The sequence below is a fragment of the Onychostoma macrolepis genome, chromosome 19, assembly GCF_012432095.1.
Source record: "Onychostoma macrolepis isolate SWU-2019 chromosome 19, ASM1243209v1, whole genome shotgun sequence".
Classification (NCBI taxonomy): Eukaryota; Metazoa; Chordata; class Actinopteri; order Cypriniformes; family Cyprinidae; genus Onychostoma; species Onychostoma macrolepis.
Window position 1 is genome coordinate 25,730,596 of NC_081173.1, and position 15,009 is coordinate 25,745,604.

The 15,009-nt window shown below is 36.1% G+C and overlaps 2 protein-coding genes across 9 annotated transcripts in view; one reads left to right on the top strand and one right to left on the bottom strand.

Moving 5' to 3' along the window:
* Positions 1 to 15,009, bottom strand: part of LOC131525625 (collagen alpha-1(IX) chain) — a 49,926-nt gene that overhangs the window by 33,996 nt on the left and 921 nt on the right. For 6 of the 8 annotated variants that reach the window (XM_058753484.1, XM_058753483.1, XM_058753482.1 and 3 more), the window contains exons 2-3: positions 8,689 to 8,757; positions 8,137 to 8,192 (exon numbers count right to left, since the gene is read on the bottom strand). The gene's annotated coding sequence lies outside the window, so the exon portion shown is untranslated. Of the gene's footprint in view, positions 1 to 8,136; positions 8,193 to 8,688; positions 8,758 to 9,765; positions 9,886 to 15,009 lie in introns of those variants that run through there. The other 2 variants (XM_058753478.1, XM_058753477.1) reach the window with 2 other exon arrangements.
* Positions 3,343 to 15,009, top strand: part of fam135b (family with sequence similarity 135 member B) — a 54,722-nt gene continuing 43,055 nt past the window's right edge. The window contains exon 1 of the mRNA XM_058753473.1: positions 3,343 to 4,350. The gene's annotated coding sequence lies outside the window, so the exon portion shown is untranslated. The remainder of the gene's footprint in view (positions 4,351 to 15,009) is intronic.

The following is a 15,009-nucleotide window of genomic DNA, read 5'->3' on the forward strand; positions in this document are numbered from 1 at the left end:
AACCTCAATTTACATCCAAAATATGTGTGTTTAAACAATAATAATAAAAAAAAAATAGACCCAAAAAGGCGAGGGATAAGAAAAGGCAGCAGCAGTGCCAATCTCCCTCAGCAAATGGTGACTAACTGTGAAGGATGTTGAAGTACATCTAACAGATGGGACATAGTGCATAATAAACCAATAAAGCGTTTGTATGTTTATATTAGATTAGTCAAGACTTGTTTTTGCTGTAGTCTCCTTATTGGATTATAAATAAAAAAGACTTTTTGATAAAAGAGGAGACACAGCAGAGACTTTAGGAATGCTCTCAAAAGAAAAGGAGATTGTAAAGTGGCTGTAAAACGACTGTGAAGTCGATCTGTGTCGGCTTGCATGAGCTCCCTCACTATTAAGGTCTTGCCTTGCAGCTTTGCCCTCATCAGAGGAGGATTCTGGGAAAGGAAATACTAATGACATCAAAACGGTCTATGAAAGTGACTTGCTCACAGGTATGTCAACCACAATGACTTCTGTTACATCAAATGTGATGTAATTTATACCTTACGAGAGGACTTACTGTAGGCTATCGCCACAGGGCCCAGACAGAATCTGCATTTCATCTTACAGGATATATAATTCAACACCACCTTCATTCACACCTTCAAAACCAGTTTTATATGTTATAAAGGGATAAAAGAAAGCGAGAAACACATGAAAAAGTTATAGCATGAGCTTAAAGCAAAGAAATGCTGAAGCATGCATCATGTCCTCATAAAACACATGTTCAGGCTGTCATGGAACATCTGGATAGCTGGTCATTAATTAAAGATTTTAGACACAAGGCAAAAAACTTGAAGAATATGTGAACATTGCAAAATTATTGTGTCAGACTTTCTCTGGATTCTTGTGTGCTGATAGTAAGCCAAAAATTGAATACTGACATGCTGCTTATTGCATACTGAATATATAATATATAAAAAGTATGCATTATGCAGTGACTACGTCTTTAAACTACTGTTCAGTGTGGGGTAATAAAAAGAAAATAAATGAATACTTTTATTTAGCAAGCATACATTAAATTGATAAAAAGTTACGTAAAGAGTTTAAAAAAAAAAAAAAAATATATATATATATATATATATATATATATATATATATATATATATTTAAATAAATGCTGTTATTTTGAACTTTCTATTCATCAAAGATTTCTGGTTTCCACAAAAATATGAAACAGCACAACTGTTTTCAACATTGATAATAAAAAGAAATGTTTCTTGAGCATCAAATCAGTATATGAGAATGATTTCTGAAGGATCATTTGACACTGAAGGCTGGCGTTAATGATGCTGAGAATGGTAATTTTAACTGCAATAATTTTTCACAATATTACTGTATTTTTCATCAGATAAATGCAGACTATTTATTTGAAAAACACAAAAAAGTCTTAAAATCATATTCTAAATGGTTGCATTCCCTCTCTGACATTGCTGTCACACGACCTTCAGCAAGTGATGTTTCAAAAAATTGATTGTGCATTTTCTTTTGTAAAAATTTCTTAAAAATGAAGTGAGTATTATATATATATATATATATATATATATATATATATATATATTGTTACGAGTCCTGGGCCTGCTCTTCTGTCTGACTGCCACAAGAGGTCGCCCTGCCATCATATTGACTTTCACACCACACATCACAATGGACTCCAATTCCCATCATCCATTACTGATCACAGCTGTCACCAATCACTCATTGCACTAATCACACACACACCTGATCCTACGCACACACTGATCACATACCTTATTTTTACCCTGGACTTTCCTTCCGTCAGTGCCGAGTATTGTATGCATTTATCGCTGGCCTACAGAGCCCAGTTAGTTTCCCTAGTCTTGCCTTGCCTTGCCTTTGTCGGATTGTGTTTTCCCCTGCCTGGACTATCGCTTACGTTTTGGACTACCTCTCCTGTCTAGCCCATTTGATGCTGTTCGCCGATCGTCGACCCACGCTTGTCTTTGTTTACTCTTTGTCTCGTCCATGTTATACCTGTTTGCCACTGTTCGACCCTGCCTGTTATGACCTCGTCTCTTGTCAATAAAAGTCTGCATATGGATCCACACGTCTCATGTCTCGTCAGCCCCGTAACATATATACTGTATTTATAAATTAATAAAATACTTCATCCTATCCTAATAGGTAGAGGACTTATTCATGGGTTGATTTCCTTCAAAAGTGTCAACACAATGACTCTGTGGTGTTTTGAAAACAAACCAAAATAAAAATACTGTTCATCCAATGGCAAACGGGGGAAGGAAACCTGTTTGAAGCAGTTCTTTCTACTAAATATGGCGAAAAATGGCAAGAGTCGTATGTTATCAATGCTATTTTCCGAGTATTTAAAGTTGGCAGGACTCAAGGTATTTTGTTACGCTTATGCAATGACACCAACCTTAGTATTTGGGGTTTCCTGTGTGCAGCTAAAATTAGGAAGTTACCTGTCCAAGACCAGATGTTGCAGAGTTTAGATAAGCCCATAACACTGTCTGCACACCTGCACAGTCTGCTACTACTCAGAAATGCAGAGTTATTGTGCAACTACCCACGTAAGCTGCTTTTAAAAACACTCAGAAGGATGTATACACTGTACTGTCTGCACCAATACAGCATCAATATTTGATTGGTACACAGAGAGGGCAAGGTGACTACCGGGGACACTGGCCAAAACAGACCCGCATGCTTTTAGTGCATAGCACACACTGTGTGTTTAAACAACCAGCAGTGTGAATGCAATGAATGCTAGGTAACTTAAATATGTAATCTGAATATGAATAGCAGAGGTTTAACACCTAACCATCATGGACAGGTGTTTAAATTAAATATTAGTTTACGTCAGACTATATTTAATAAGATCCACATTAATTACTACGTTAAAACTATATTTGTCATAAATGCATGCCATTAACACATTAAAAACAGACAATTCCTCATGTCTGATTACAGTATTTCCATTTTCTGTGAGTATTAAGGGGAGGTATACAAAAGGTAAATACAGGGTCAATCCTGACATTTTTAGTGTAAGTACACATAAAACAAGGTTTTTGTTTTGTTGCATTGTTACATTATCTATGTAAACTTCTTAAAACACACACACACACACACACACACACTGTATATATACACAAACAAACAATATATTATATAAATAATTTAATAAATTCTGGATTACAAACATACATTATATATTATATACATATTATACACATTTATTTTGTATAATTCAGAAACAATATTAAACAAAATACTTCAAACAGCAATACTTAATAAAATGCTTTTTATACATTATGTAAATGAACGTGCTTTTTGCCTCTAAGATAAAATGATCCATAAAATGTAAATGAAAATAATAATATAAATTATTGCAATAATAATAGTAATAATAATCCCTCTGACAATTACTAAAATGATTAACATTAATTAGCATCAGCTAACATATTAGTAGTAGTATATTAGTAGTAACAATGCTACTACTACTACCACTACTGCTACTACTAATAATAAACCTCTGACAATTGCTAGCACTGCAATTTGCGAAACATTCTCAAATTTAGAGTCTGCATAGTCTGAAATATTATTTTGCCATTTAAGCAAAATGTCATTCATAAAATGGCTTTTAAAAGATACCAACCAATGCTAATATAATAGGGTGAACACAAAAGGGAAAAAAAGAATTGGCTATTATTTTACATTTAGTTATGTAATGATTGGTTGATTAATTGACAGATATTGTTAAAAGGAAAATAGTTCAATCCAACCTAAGTGAATGGCTGTTTATTTTTCACATAAATATTAATCCTAAATTTAAACTGTAGGTGCAGAGACACACTCAGGGTGTTAATCATGAGTAAAGCTAAATTATCTCACATCTATTGACACTGACGTAAGCCTGTACAGATAGTGCATTTGACAACACAGAGCACACATCCATCCCTTATTATCATGCATCCAGCCTCAGACGGAGGGGAGGAGAGAGAAAGAGAGAGAGAGAGAGAGAGAGAGAGAGAGGGGCCAAGCGAGTGGCGCAGCAGCACTTAGGCAGATTGGACATCATCTCTGGAGGTGGGAGAACGCAAGCGCGCTACCGCAGCACGCAGGAGCTGAATGATCACCATGGCAACAACAGCATCAGCATCAGTACCAGCAGCAGCAGCAGCAGCAGCAGCCGTGAGCCGCTCATGCCCGTGTCAACACTGAGACCTGCTCCTGCTCTCAACACACACTCCCTCCCTATCAACTTAATGACATAGGATCAAAGCGGGTGCGCGGATCACGCCTCTGGGTCGCGCAGCAGCGTCGTCGCACAGGCAGGTAAGCTGACGGACGTTTACGCTCTTTCTCTGTTATTGTTCATCCGTGTTTGGCTCACGTCAACCGCGGACTTGCTTTTGACTGCCGTTTCCTAATGACTGTCTAATCTGGTCTGGTCTGGTCTTTAAGCCGCTCTTAGGTGGACCGGCAGGGAAATATTCCATTATCCGGCATAAATCCCTGTTAGGAACATATTGGATGCATATTCTGCCAATGCAACGCGCCAGCCATCTGGCTGCATTTCTACACAACAACAACACATTTGAAGCGTGTGACATTGATGTTGACTTGAGCGGTACGCCGTGTGCTGGACACCACGGTTGGGAGTGATTTGATTTAAGCTGCATTGCTTTCTGTTCTGTTAGAAGGCTAATATGTCATAATATGATGGGTCAGAAAGAGTTCAATCAAAACCTGAAAGAACTGTATAGACATATGAGTCAGGACAAGGATTTGCATGACGCATTGCCATGTAACAGTGAGGAAAAACATCTAGGCTTTTGGTTTTCCTTCATGTATTTGGTACAAAACTGAGTGTAAACATCTCTTCTTCCGCTCTGAGAGGTTTCGAGTAATGAGGTGTTTCTAGCAGGGCTGAACTGACAAAAACAGCCAGCTGAAGACTCAAGAAACTCCATCTTACAGGAGCTCACTAAAACCACTGGAGTTATTCTGCATTAGGGAAATCCAGACGTTCACCTTGAACGGGACAATTACACAAGATCAACAGATCTAAACTCTTTAAAATGCATATCTGGCTTGTATTCGTGAAGGTCAATAAATCTGAAATTTACAGCACCGTCTTGGCAAGCAGGACTGCGGATCTATTTTTCCAAATTACTCATCTCGTGTACAGGAGACTTAAAAATTCAGCTCATGGTATTTGACTCAGGCTGCCATATACAGGCGATGTAAAATCTGGAATAATCTGGACTGTTAATGTGGGCTGTGAGTAATGCAGTTGGACCGTATAGATGGTGACATTCAAACGCAAACACGCGAGACTCGCAGGGGCCCGAACGCTTTAACGGATGGGACCCGGGATTGCCGGAGGACATGAAATACAGCAGATTTTCCAGCAGACGTCCGATCGGCCAGGTCTGCCCACACTGCTTCAGGCAAAACGTAAGAGATGATCTTGTGGGAATGCTGGGAGAAAGAATAACAGCTAAGTTTAGGCACTGTATATGATCTAGAAAAATCAACAAAGTTCTGGAATGCTCAAATGACAGAATTTCTAGGGATTTTTGAATGAGGTTTAGCGAACGCCTCTTTAGAAAGAAAAAAAGTTACAATAACGTTAACATTAATGCAGTAGATACCATGAACTAGCAATTAAGAATAATTCGAAAGCATTTATTAATCTTAGTAAGTTCAGTTCTGCATATAATGGATCTATCACAGTTTCCAAAAAAATATTCAGCAGCACAACTGTTTTCAACATTGATAATAAGAAATGTTTCTTGAGCAGCAAATCATCAAATTAGAATGATTTCTGAAGGATCATGTGACACTGAAGACTGGAGTAATGATGCTGAAAATTCAGCTTTGCATCACGCGAATAAATGACATTTTAAAATATATTAAAACAGAAGACAGTTGTTTAAAATTTGAATAATATTTCACAATATTACTGTTTTTTTGGGGGGTTTTTTACCGTACTTTTGCTCAATTAAATGCAGCCTTGGTGAACATGAGAGACTTGAGACTTAAAATTTTCACTTTGAGCATATAAAACATCAACAAACTAAGAAAATTGTTTATTGTTGGTTTATGATATCTATTTCTTTAACATGTTAATAGAGTGAACCTAAAATCTTAAATTCCATGTAAATCAGACTTTGTTTAGGTAACAGATGAAGAAAAATAATGAGCAACAGATTTTGCTTCATTTTCGCTGAGTAGTCCCACCAACAGAGAATTTTTATATAAATAGCTGTACACTAAACATCAAATACATTCATATTCATATCAACTTTACTTTTAGTAAACATCATAACTTTTTGTACTAACCAGTCACAACAATTGGACATTTTGTTGTTTGGTTGGCTTCTGTTTCTGCATTGTGTCAGATGACCCCGCCCACAGTGAAATGTCATTGGTCAATCCTTCTCCTAAAAACTGCATATTAACAGTCTTAATGTTCTGCTTTGCATTACACAGTATTTTCGCTCCAATTGAGCATAAAAATGACCTGTTGTGTCACACCGGGTTAGAACACGGTGTAATGTAGGCAGGAACTCCATTGTCCTTTAGCACGATTTCACCTCTCTCATTTTAGGCTGTTATCTGTGACTATTCAGGACAATTTCTCACATTAAAATTTGAGTCAGCTGTGAATACTGTAATGTGAACAGCTCTGTGTGTGAACCATCAGATGCAGTGTGTGTCGTGTCAGGTTTTCTCAGGTCTCTTTGTGTGGATTTGTAAGAGTTTGTGCTCAGGCCAGTCTCATGCGGTCCTGTGACTCTCTCTCATGTGATTTCTCTAATCTCTTTTCACTATCACATTGTTCCCGCAGGGTCAAGCGCATGCCGTATAAATCTTTTACTAGCACCATTGTCCTACTGCAGGACTTCATTATACAGAGCTGAATATCACTGCTGCAAGACACATGCAGATTAGATCTATCTATCTATCTTCAATTATCCATCCATCCATCTCTTTATACCCAGGCACAGTAAGAATCATCATGCATGTTTTGGCTTTAGACGTTCAATTGAGACAATTCTGTGCCTTGTGATCTAACCACAAACCAAACCACTGTCATCTCACCCAACTTCACCTTGTCTTCTATCTGTATGTAGCAAAGTAGACACTTGTGACCTTTTGAGTCGTCACAGCCAGCTCACTTAAGATAAAGAGTATGTTACTATTTCATACTATTATCTACTCTACTATTTTGTAAAGAAAGTAGCATGCAACTATAGTATGTATATGAATACTCTGCATAGCATGTGGATTTTCTGTATGCATGGAATATCTAGATGATCAACAAGTCTTGCCAAAATGTGCATTTATAGCACAATGCAGTAGATACTGTATCCCACACTGCAATGTGCCCAAGTGACCTTTCATTTTCAGTGTAATGAAGAACCAAATGTGATTATCCACAATCTTTTGATTTATTAGGTAATCAGACAAATAATTAAAACACCTAATCATATTTTGAAAAGGTAATTAAATGTCACATGGCGCTCTCAAATGCTTGATTTTGATTGGTCAGTTGTGACATTCTGAGGTCAGTTTTTCCTAATAATGACTGCCGCCAATAGTAAAGCTGTATAATGGTTGCCAATACATTGGGTGTATGAAATCGATGCTTTTTTAAATATCTCCCGTATCACACAAACTCTCATTTCATTCAAGCACAACAGGTGCCATCTTGTGCCTCAGTTATCGACTATATTAAAAAAGAAACCTGTATACTGTAATGGATTATTAAAAAAAAATTATATTTCATGTCCCTGTCTTTATCTAAGTAGTAAAAAGTTGTGTAATAAGCGGTATGATTGCACATTATCCCTTAAATGCCCATCCTGTTTGAACTTATTTGTTCGTCTAGGCTCAAAACTGCTTGCTAGAAACTGTTTTTGTGTGTGTCTGGGTTGATTTTTGCATTAATGGTTGGATGTACAGTACATTATCCCTTACTTGCTGAATTATACATGCAGCATTAAAAGGTCATGTGACAACAACATAGCATACTACTCTTTTAATATTTGTGAATACTGTTTCTGAAAATAGTCGGTAGTGTGAGTGTACTCACGTTAGACAGAGGTTTACCTGACTTTGACTTTTCTGATGTGTGTGTAGTTCAAGGCTGGTGAAGTTGATTTGTGCTGTAAAACAGAAAATACAAAGTCATTTCAGTTCAAGGAATGTGCTGTATGATGACAAACTACAGTATTAAATGTTCCAGTTCAACAACTTAATTCATTGCCATTTTTGTATAAACCCAACAGCATTGTGCCTGCTTATGTGTGCCGTCTAAAATGTTGTTTTGGCGGGTTTCTGAGCAGAGTCAGCAGTTTTTTAAGCCTTTCTAGGCAGAATCACTAAACTAGTTGTTGTATATTTGTTTTTCTTGCCATGGCCACGTCAAGACCATATCGTTCCATATCAGTCATATTCCTGTATTGGCTGAACATTATTGGCATTGCGACTGAATTCATTTTTGAAGTACAAAAAGGTTATGCTGTATTAAAATGCATTTTAATAGATTTATAAAATACATAAATCTCATAAATGTTGCAATGAGCTTTGAATGAACAGGAAAGCACCTTCAAAGAAGGAAAAGGAGCATCTAATCTGAATACAAGAAAGCTTGTGACTTACCGAATGACTTTCTTGATCGATTAAGCCATGATGAGGGGTGAAGCCAATGTCCGCTGGCTTACTTCCTGTCTGACAACCAGCATGGTACAACAATTACATTATAGCAGAAAAAGAAAATTTGGAAAAAAAATTATTATCTGATTATTAATTATTGAAAAAAACAAAACAAAACATGTTTCATCAAGCTGCATTTATTTGATCAAAAATACAGAAAAATAACAGTTTTCTATTTTAATATACTATTCCTGTGATGCAAAGGTTAATTTTCAGCAGCCATTACTCCAGTCTTCAGTGCCACATGATCCTTCTGAAATCATTCTAATATGCTGATTTATTATCAATGTTTTCAGTGATTCAATGATTTTTGATGAATAAAACACACACACACACAATCTCTACACTACTTGTCAAAAATATATTGTTAGAAAAGATTTCTAGATGTCTAAAAGTATCACAGATTCCATAAAAAATTACGCAGCACTGCTGTTTCCAACATTGATAATAAATCAGAATGATTTCATGTGACACTGAAAACTGGAGTAATGGCTGATGAAAATTCAGCTTTGGATGACAAGAATAAATGATATTTTAAAGTATATAAAAATACGTAATGTATAATATTTCACAGTATCACTATTTTTGATCAAATAAATGCAGCCTGGAAGAGTATAAGAGATAAAAAAAATAATAATAATAAAAACATTAAAAATCCCAAGCTTTTGAATGGCATGCACATAGAAAGAGAGATTTTCTGTTCTATAACACATTTGTTGTGAAGCCAAAGACAATTAACATTTAAAAAAAACTTTCTAAACTACACAAATTCAATTTTCTGAGGCGGATGAAGAAAATTTTCTGCAGGTTAAGAACTACTATTTGTATAAGTGGCTTCAAGTGATTAAAAGTGGCCCAATTTTGTACTCTGTTTGTGTAAAGTGCCATTAACATTTGCTATGTTCAATTACAAACACACAGGCTCAAATAGATATATGCCGCACACACACAGACAGATGGACACAACCTGACAGGCCCATAAGGCTCTTCACTCTAGCCAGAATTAAATCATAGATCACTCACAGCAAGCCCACGGCCTGCAGAATTGATTAAGCAGGCAAGTCGAGCAAGTGTCTTCAGTCAGGAGTAGATTTATGACTGCTCACACACATACTGTTGCGCAAAAACATTGAATATTGCTGGAAGTGAACTCTGGGAAATGCGGGTTACAATTCCATCATTTTTGCAGATCTCTGAGAATATTAAAGGTGTCCTGTAATTCAGTCCCGCTGTAATACATTCATCTGAAACCTTCACAGTCCAAACACACCGAGATATTCATTTCCCAGACTTCCTTTGCAAACAAGATTTTTGATAGTGGTTTAATGTCCGGTAACGTCTGCTCTGTGTGATTATTGCCTGTAAAGGAAGTAGTGAACTCAGTTAAACCAATATTGTTTCATCATGTCATACATCACTCCACTATCTAAATCGAATTACATGAGTAAATCTTACATGTATGAATCTTGTAGCATGAATAAATCAAGCAGATTAGTCGGGTTCCTCTTCCTTTCATTTTATTGGTAACACTTTACAATAAGGTTCATTAGTTAATATTAGTTAACAACATTAGTAAACATGAACTAAGAATGAACAATAATTCTACAACATTTATTAATCTTAGTTAATATTAATTTAATATTAATTTCAGCATTTACTAATGCATTATTAAAATCACAAGTTGTGTTTGTTAACATTAGTTAATGCACTATGAACTAACATGAATAAACAATGAACAACTGTATTTTCATTAACTAACATTAACAAAGATTAATAAATAGTGTACTAAATGCATTGTTAATTGTTTGTTCATGTTAGTTAATACATTAAATAATGTTAACAAATGACACCTTATTGTAAAGTGTTACCATTTTATTCTATATTTATTAACAACAGATTTCGAAAAAAAAAAAGAATAAAACCCTAATCTAATTCTAATGAGACCTAAAATTATAGAAATAAATCTGTTATAATCTATTTTACTTCTTTTAAATTTACCCAAACAACTTCATATTATTATGTTATGTTCTATTTTATTTTGTGTTTATTTATTCAGCGGATGCAACTTCATGTTATTTTACTATATTCTATATTTATTAATTTAGCAGATTTACACAAATTAACTCTATTCTATTCTATTCTATTCTATTCTATTCTATTCTATATTCATTGATTTACTACATGCATTCACCTAAAGCAACTTCATGTTATTCTACTATATTTTATATGTATTTATTTAGCAAATCCTTTTACACAAAGCACCTTTATATAATTACATTATGATCTATTTTATTATATTCATTCATTAGATGCATTCACCTTTTCTATATTAAATTTAGCAGATCCATTTATCTAAATCAACTTTTACATTTTTTATTTTATTACATATGTATTTAGCATGTGCATATGCATATTGCAACTTCATAATCTATTGTTTTATTATTTATTTATTTACTAGATGCAAGCAACTTCATGTTCATGTTCTACAATATTCTTCTGTTCTCTTCTTGGGTAGAAAAAATCTTTCTACAGCGCATGAGTACTGCATTTTTCAAATTAAGCACCGGTACCCATAATGCCCTCTGTTTCTGCTCCAGCAGCTGCAGAGGTCAGCGCTCTCCGGCCCGTCTTGAACGGGCTCTCAGGATATTGAATGGGGCAGTGAAGCCAACACGATGGAACACTGTGTCGGTTAAGGCAAGGGCAGAGTTTCAAAGGAAACATATTTTTCATTTCTCAGCATCAGCTGACAGAGGAAGGTGACTGCAGCTCCAGAGCTGTTAACCTTTACCCGGCATACTGAGACCGAGCACTAAACCACTAATAATAGCTATCTAATGCTACGTCACACTCGCTCAGATCCCGCCTCCTTTATTGTTTCCTTTTTCCACTCCCTCCGTTAATGTCTGCAGGAATGGCATTCGTATCAATATTTCATCACTGCTAACAGAAACATTGCACTGACAGTGAAGCTCCTGTAGTTTTCCTTACTATGGCTCACGCGGTTTTGAAACATGTTAATCATCTGTTTATTAATAGGAAGCCGTCACACGGCGCTGCACCCACTGCTTCAGCAAAACAGATGAAAGGATGCAAAACAGGGACACGTGTACAGCTTTCCTGTAGCTCAAATAGTAGAGCATGGCGCTAGCAACGCCAAGATCATGGGTTCGATTCCCAGGGAAAGCAAGAGCTGATCAAATGTAAAAACTGTAACTTGAATGTAAGTCGCTTTGGATAAAAGCGTCTGCTAAATGTATAAAAAAAAAAAAAAAAAAAAAATGATTGAGCTGTAGTTCCTCTGTGAATATTGTAAAAAAGGCTTTGAGGTATATTCATTTGATGAATTTTTCTACCTTACTACAGTACAAAAGAACTACAAGTAATCAGTGTTTGTCTTAACATTCAGATGACATCTGCCTCAGCCAATGGCATGAATTTGGGGCGGAGCTACTGTTTGTTCAACCAAGTGTTTATGGTCATTATTTTTACACTTCAGCTTTATAAAGCAAGTCAAGCAGTATCCGATATATAATGATAAACATTTCAAAAGGTTTAGGCAATTAAATCACACAACCCCTCTACATTACATGTTTAATACAGTGAATCCAGTAAAGAATTCCGTTGTAGTGCTGTCAAATGATTAATCACGATTAATCGCATCCAAAATAAAAGTTTTTTTTCACATAATATATATGTGTATACTTTGTATATTTATTATGTATGTATAAATATACACACATACAGTATATATTTTGAAAATATGTACATGTATTTACATGTATATATTATATTCATATAATTTATATGATATACAAATGTATTTAATATATAAACAACATATTTTTCTGAAATATATACATGCATGTGTGTGTATTTATTTATATATACGCAATAAATATACACAGTACACACATATATACTATGTACACAAGAACTTTTATTTTGGATGTGATTAATCGTGATTAATCGCTTGACAGCACTATAAAAATGTCATGGTAAAACAATCAGATGCATTACGAAAAAGACTGGGTAACACTTTATGTGAAGCCTTTTTAAACAATGCATTCTAAATGTTTTTTAATGCATGTTTTGTAATGCAACTTAGAATGTATTCATGTATGATTTTCATGAATAATTGTAACCACAGTTAAAGTACTTATACAGTGGGTACGGAAAGTATTCAGACCCCCTTAAATTTTTCACTCTTTGTTATATTGCAGCCATTTGCTAAAATCATTTAAGTTCATTTTTTTCCCTCATTAATGTACACACAGCACCCCATATTGACAGAAAAACACAGAATTGTTGACATTTTTGCAGATTTATTAAAGAAAAACTGAAATATCACATGGTCCTAAGTATTCAGACCCTTTGCTCAGTATTTAGTAGAAGCACCCTTTTGATCTAATACAGTCATGAGTCTTTTTGGGAAAGATGCAACAAGTTTTTCACACCTGGATTTGGGGATCCTCTGCCATTCCTCCTTGCAGATCCTCTCCAGTTCTGTCAGGTTGGATGGTAAACGTTGGTGGACAGCCATTTTAGGTCTCTCCAGAGATGCTCAATTGGGTTTAAGTCAGGGCTCTGGCTGGGCCATTCAAGAACAGTCACGGAGTTGTTGTGAAGCCACTCCTTCGTTATTTTAGCTGTGTGCTTAGGGTCATTGTCTTGTTGGAAGGTAAACCTTGCCCAGTCTGAGGTCCTGAGCACTCTGGAGAAGGTTTTCGTCCAGGATATCCCTGTACTTGGCTGCATTCATCTTTCCCTCGATTGCAACCAGTCGTCCTGTCCCTGCAGCTGAAAAACACCCCCACAGCATGATGCTGCCACCACCATGCTTCACTGTTGGGACTGTATTGGACAGGTGATGAGCAGTGCCTGGTTTTCTCCACACATACCGCTTAGAATTAAGGCCAAAAAGTTCTATCTTGGTCTCATCAGACCAGAGAATCTTATTTCTCACCATCTTGGAGTCCTCCATGCGGGCTTTCATGTGTCTTGCACTGAGGAGAAGCTTCAGTCGGGCCACTCTGCCATAAAGCCCCGACTGGTGGAGGGCTGCAGTGATGGTTGACTTTCTACAACTTTCTCCCATCTCCCGACTGCATCTCTGGAGCTCAGCCACAGTGATCTTTGGGTTCTTCTTTACCTCTCTCACCAAGGCTCTTCTCCCCCGATAGCTCAGTTTGGCCGGACGCCCAGCTCTAGGAAGGGTTCTGGTCGTCCCAAACGTCTTCCATTTAAGGATTATGGAGGCCACTGTGCTCTTAGGAACCTTAAGTGCAGCAGAATTTTTTTTGTAACCTTGGCCAGATCTGTACCTTGCCACAATTCTGTCTCTGAGCTCTTCAGGCAGTTCCTTTGACCTCATGATTCTCATTTGCTCTGACATGCACTGTGAGCTGTAAGGTCTTATATAGACAGGTGTGTGGCTTTCCTAATCAAGTCCAATCAGTATAATCAAACACAGCTGGACTCAAATGAAGGTGTAGAACCATCTCAAGGATGATCAGAAGAAATGGACAGCACCTGAGTTAAATATATGAGTGTCACAGCAAAGGGTCTGAATACTTAGGACCATGTGATATTTCAGTTTTTCTTTTTTAATAAATCTGCAAAAATGTCAACAATTCTGTGTTTTTCTGTCAATATGGGGTGCTGTGTGTACATTAATGAGGGAAAAAAAAATGAACTTAAATGATTTTAGCAAATGGCTGCAATATAACAAAGAGTGAAAAATTTAAGGGGGTCTGAATACTTTCCGTACCCACTGTATATTATCATTGATGCACCTTTAGAAAAATGCACTGAAATACATGACAAACAAACAATTTTTAGATGTAACAAGGAATCTGTAAATATTATAATGCATTAAAGTCTGGTTACAATTACGTATTCAAAGAAACATTATGAATTACATTATGATACATGATGCATTTTACATAAGACTTCAAGTAAAGTATTACCAAATACTGCAGTTGATATTGTTACATTCATCATACTTAAAATGAAGGGTCAAGTGCATTGCATTGTGGGATACAGCATTCTGACACCAAAGCATAAGAATCAGGAGGAGTTTGTGGGAAGCTGCTTATAAACACCAATGTGTTGATGTGCCAGTCTGTGACACAGGTACTAATTTTGTTCAGGCACTAAACCAAATGATTTTCATCTCATTTGAATTGGTTTGGCAAGTCTAATCTAAGCTTCACTGAGAACTGAAGTTGAGGATATTGATCTGAATTACAACAACCCCCATCCCTA